The following is a 4,648-nucleotide window of genomic DNA, read 5'->3' as shown; positions in this document are numbered from 1 at the left end:
ATCTTCATAAGGTCCCAGTAATTCACTTTTGCTTTTAATTCCCTTGCCTTTGGGGATGTGCCGAGTAAGAGATTGCTACGGCTGAGGTCAGAGAGGTCTTTTCCTGCTTTCTCCTCTAAGGTTTTGATGGTTTCCTGTCTCACATTCAGGTCCTTTATCCATTTTGAGTTTATTTTTGTGAATGGTGTGAGAAAGTGGTCTAGTTTCAACCTTCTGCATGTTGCTGTCCAGTTCTCCCAGCACCATTTGTTAAAGAGACTGTCTTTTTTCCATTGGATGTTCTTTCCTGCTTTGTCAAAAATGAGTTGGCCATACGTTTGTGGGTCTAGTTCTGGGGTTTCTATTCGATTCCATTGGTCTATGTGTCTGTTTTTATGCCAATACCATGCTGTCTTGATGATGACAGCTTTGTAGTAGAGGCTAAAGTCTGGGATTGTGATGCCTCCTGCTTTGGTCTTCTTCTTCAAAATTACTTTGGCTATTCGGGGCCTTTTGTGGTTCCATATGAATTTTAGGATTGCTTGTTCTAGTTTCGAGAAGAATGCTGGTGCAATTTTGATTGGGATTGCATTGAATGTGTAGATAGCTTTGGGTAGTATTGACATTTTGACAATATTTATTCTTCCAATCCATGAGCAGGGAATGTCTTTCCATTTCTTTATATCTTCTTCAATTACCTGCATAAGCTTTCTATAGTTTTCAGCATACAGATCTTTTACATCTTTGGTTAGATTTATTCCTAGGTATTTTATGCTTCTTGGTGCAATTGTGAATGGGATCAGTTTCTTTATTTGTCTTTCTGTTGCTTCATTGTTAGTGTATAAGAATGCAACTGATTTCTGTACATTGATTTTGTATCCGGCAACTTTGCTGAATTCATGTATCAGTTCTAGCAGACTTTTGGTGGAGTCTATCGGATTTTCCATGTATAATATCATGTCATCTGCAAAAAGCGAAAGCTTGACTTCATCTTTGCCAATTTGGATGCCTTTGATTTCCTTTTGTTGTCTGATTGCTGATGCTAGAACTTCCAGCACTATATTAAACAACAGCGGTGAGAGTGGGCATCCTTGTCGTGTTCCTGATCTCAGGGAAAAAGCTCTCAGTTTTTCCCCATTGAGGATGATGTTAGCTGTGGGCTTTTCATAAATGGCTTTTATGATCTTTAAGTATGTTCCTTCTATCCCGACTTTCTCAAGGGTTTTTATTAAGAAAGGGTGCTGGATTTTGTCAAAGGCCTTTTCTGCATCGATTGACAGGATCATATGGTTCTTCTCTTTTTTTTTGTTAATGTGATGTATCACGTTGATCGATTTGCGAATGTTGAACCAGCCCTGCATCCCAGGAATGAATCCCACTTGATCATGGTGAATAATTCTTTTTATATGCTGTTGAATTCGATTTGCTAGTATCTTATTGAGAATTTTTGCATCCATATTCATCAGGGATATTGGCCTGTAGTTCTCTTTTTTTACTGGGTCTCTGTCTGGTTTAGGAATCAAAGTAATACTGGCTTCATAGAATGAGTCTGGAAGTTTTCCTTCCCTTTCTATTTCTTGGAATAGCTTGAGAAGGATAGGTATTATCTCTGCTTTAAACGTCTGGTAGAACTCCCCTGGGAAGCCATCTGGTCCTGGACTCTTATTTGTTGGGAGATTTTTGATAACCGATTCAATTTCTTCGCTGGTTATGGGTGTGTTCAAGCTTTCTATTTCCTCCTGATTGAGTTTTGGAAGAGTGTGGGTGTTTAGGAATTTGTCCATTTCTTCCAGGTTGTCCAATTTGTTGGCATATAATTTTTCATAGTATTCCCTGATAATTGTTTGTATCTCTGAGGGATTGGTTGTAATCATTCCATTTTCATTCATGATTTTATCTATTTGGGTCATCTCCCTTTTCTTTTTGAGAAGCCTGGCTAGAGGTTTGTCAATTTTGTTTATTTTTTCAAAAAACCAACTCTTGGTTTCGTTGATCTGCTCTACAGTTTTTTTAGATTCTATATTGTTTATTTCTGCTCTGATCTTTATGATTTCTCTTCTTCTGCTGGGTTTAGGCTGCCTTTGCTGTTCTGCTTCTATTTCCTTTAGGTGTGCTGTTAGATTTTGTATTTGGGATTTTTCTTGTTTCTTGAGATAGGCCTGGATTGCAATGTATTTTCCTCTCAGGACTGCCTTCGCTGCGTCCCAAAGCGTTTGGATTGTTGTATTTTCATTTTCGTTTGTTTCCATGTATTTTTTAATTTCTTCTCTAATTGCCTGGTTGACCCACTCATTCGTTAGTAGGGTGTTCTTTAACCTCCATGCTTTTGGAGGTTTTCCAGACTTTTTCCTGTGGTTGATTTCAAGCTTCATAGCATTGTGGTCTGAAAGTATGCATGGTATAATTTCAATTCTTGTAAACTTATGAAGGGCTGTTTTGTGACCCAGTATATGATCTATCTTGGAGAATGTTCCATGTGCACTCGAGAAGAAAGTATATTCTGTTGCTTTGGGATGCAGAGTTCTAAATATATCTGTCAAGTCCATCTGATCCAATGTATCATTCAGGGCCCTTGTTTCTTTATTGACTGTGTGTCTAGATGATCTATCCATTTCTGTAAGTGGGGTGTTAAAGTCCCCTGCAATGACCACATTCTTATCAATAAGGTTGCTTGTGTTTATGAGTAACTGTTTTATATATCTGGGGGCTCCGGTATTTGGCGCATAGACATTTATAATTGTTAGCTCTTCCTGATGGATAGACCCTGTAATTATTATATAATGCCCTTCTTCATCTCTTGTTACAGCCTTTAATTTAAAGTCTAGTTTGTCTGATATAAGTATGGCTACTCCAGCTTTCTTTTGGCTTCCAGTAGCATGATAAATAGTTCTCCATCCCCTCACTCTGAATCTAAAGGTGTCCTCAGATCTCAAATGAGTCTCTTGTAGACAGAAAATAGATGGGTCTTGTTTTTTTATCCATTCTGATACCCTATGTCTTTTGGTTGGCGCATTTAATCCATTTACATTCAGTGTTATTATAGAAAGATACGGGTTTAGAGTCATTGTGATGTCTGTATGTTTTATGCTTGTAGTGATGTCTCTGGTACTTTGTCTCACAGGATCCCCCTTAGGATCTCTTGTAGGGCTGGTTTCGTGGTGACAAATTCCTTCAGTTTTTGTTTGTTTGGGAAGACCTTTATCTCTCCTTCTATTCTAAATGACAGACTTGCTGGATAAAGGATTCTCGGCTGCATATTTTTTCTGTTTAGCACACTGAAGATATCGTGCCAAGCCTTTCTGGCCTGCCAAGTTTCAAAGGAGAGATCAGTCACGAGTCTTATAGGTCTCCCTTTATATGTGAGGGCACGTTTATCCCTTGCTGCTTTCAGAATTTTCTCTTTATCCTTGTATTTTGCCAGTTTCACTATGATATGTCGTGCAGAAGATCGATTCAAGTTACGTCTGAAGGGAGTTCTCTGTGCCTCTTGGATTTCAATGCCTTTTTCCTTCCCCAGTTCAGGGAAGTTCTCAGCTATAATTTCTTCAAGTACCCCTTCAGCACCTTTCCCTCTCTCTTCCTCCTCTGGGATACCAATTATGCGTATATTATTTCTTTTTAGTGTATCACTTAGTTCTCTAATTTTCCCCTCATACTCCTGGATTTTTTTATCTCTCTTTCTTTCAGCTTCCTCTTTCTCCATAACTTTATCTTCTAGTTCACCTATTCTCTCCTCTGCCTCTTCAATCCGAGCCGTCGTGGTTTCCATTTTGTTTTGCATTTCGTTTAAAGCGTTTTTCAGCTCCTCGTGACTGTTCCTTAGTCCCTTGATCTCTGTCGCAAGAGATTCTCTGCTGTCCTGTATACTGTTTTCAAGCCCAGCGATTAATTTTATGACTATTATTCTAAATTCACTTTCTGTTATATTATTTAAATCCTTTTTGATCAGTTCATTAGCTGTTGTTATTTCCTGGAGATTCTTCTGAGGGGAATTCTTCCGTTTGGTCATTTTGGACAGTCCCTGGAGTGGTGAGGACCCGCAGGGCACTTCCCCCGTGCTGTGGTGTATAACTGGAGTTGGTGGGCGGGGCCGCAGTCCGACCTGATGTCTGCCCCCAGCCCCCCGCTGGGGCCACAGTCAGACTGGTGTGTGCCTTCTCTTCCCCTCTCCTAGGGGCGGGATTCACTGTGGGGTGGTGTGGCCCGTCTGGTCTACTTGCACACTGCCAGGCTTGTGGTGCTGGGGAGCTGGCGTATTAGCTGGGGTGGGTAGGCAAGGTGCACGGGGGCAGGAGGGGCAGGCTTAGCTCGCTTCTCCTTAGGTGATCCACTTCAGGAGGGGCCCTGTGGCAGCGGGAGGGAGTCAGATCCGCTGCTGGAGGTTTGGCTCCGCAGAAGCACAGAGTTGGGTGTTTGCGCGGAGCGAGCAAGTTCCCTGGCAGGAACTGGTTCTCTTTGGGATTTTGGCTGGGGGATGGGCGGGAGAGATGGCGCTGGCGAGCGCCTTTGTTCCCCGCCAAGCTGAGCTCTGCCGTCCGTCCGGGGGCTCAGCAGCTCTCCCTCCCTTTGTCCTCCAGCCTTCCCGCTTTCTGAGCAGAGCTGTTAACTTCTGACCTCCCAGACGCTAAGTCGCGCTTGCTGTGGGAACACAGTCTGTCCGGCCCCTCCG

The sequence above is a fragment of the Neofelis nebulosa genome, chromosome 6 (assembly GCF_028018385.1).
Source record: "Neofelis nebulosa isolate mNeoNeb1 chromosome 6, mNeoNeb1.pri, whole genome shotgun sequence".
In the NCBI taxonomy this organism is placed as follows: domain Eukaryota; kingdom Metazoa; phylum Chordata; class Mammalia; order Carnivora; family Felidae; genus Neofelis; species Neofelis nebulosa.
This window is presented reverse-complemented; position numbering follows the sequence as displayed.